Source organism: Rattus norvegicus, chromosome 6 (genome assembly GCF_021556685.1).
Source record: "Rattus norvegicus strain SHRSP/BbbUtx chromosome 6, alternate assembly SHRSP_T2T, whole genome shotgun sequence".
In the NCBI taxonomy this organism is placed as follows: Eukaryota; Metazoa; Chordata; class Mammalia; order Rodentia; family Muridae; genus Rattus; species Rattus norvegicus.
In genome coordinates, this window is record NC_141539.1 from 101419865 (window position 1) to 101420437 (window position 573).

The following is a 573-nucleotide window of genomic DNA, read 5'->3' on the forward strand; positions in this document are numbered from 1 at the left end:
GGCGGGCCGGGCGGGGCATGGCGGGGGAAGTGACTCAGGCCCGAGGCCGGCGGGCCCGCGCGAGGAGGAGTCGGGGGGCACTGGGAACGGGCGACCCTGAGCGGACACGCTTTAGGCTGGACGGGACGAAGGTGTCAGCCCCCCCAAATCGTCCAGGGTGGAGCGCGGGGGCGGGTCCAACTGCGGGGACCTGCGGGGCAGGGGTCTGACATCTGGGTAGAGGGCGATCAGCATCCAGCCCCGGGGGGAATCCCACTGGCGTCCAGCTGTGCAAACAGGCGGAGGGCCAAGCCGACCCAGGGGAGAGGGGCGAGAGTGCTGTTCAAGCCGCCGCCCGGGCGCCCGCGCTGCGGGCAGTGCCAGCCTCCCCGGCCCGACGCAGAAACTTGTTGCAACCAACAGGCGACCGCGGGTGCCCCTAGCCGCCAGCGGCGGAGTGGGTGGGCGGGCGAGAGGGAGGGGAAGGCTGGCGGACGCCGCCGCGAACTGGTGGGCAGACCCGGAGTCGCCGCGTAAGCGGGGCCGGCTCAGTGCGGTGCGGCAGGCGCGGCTGTGCGGCAGCGGAAGTCCTTT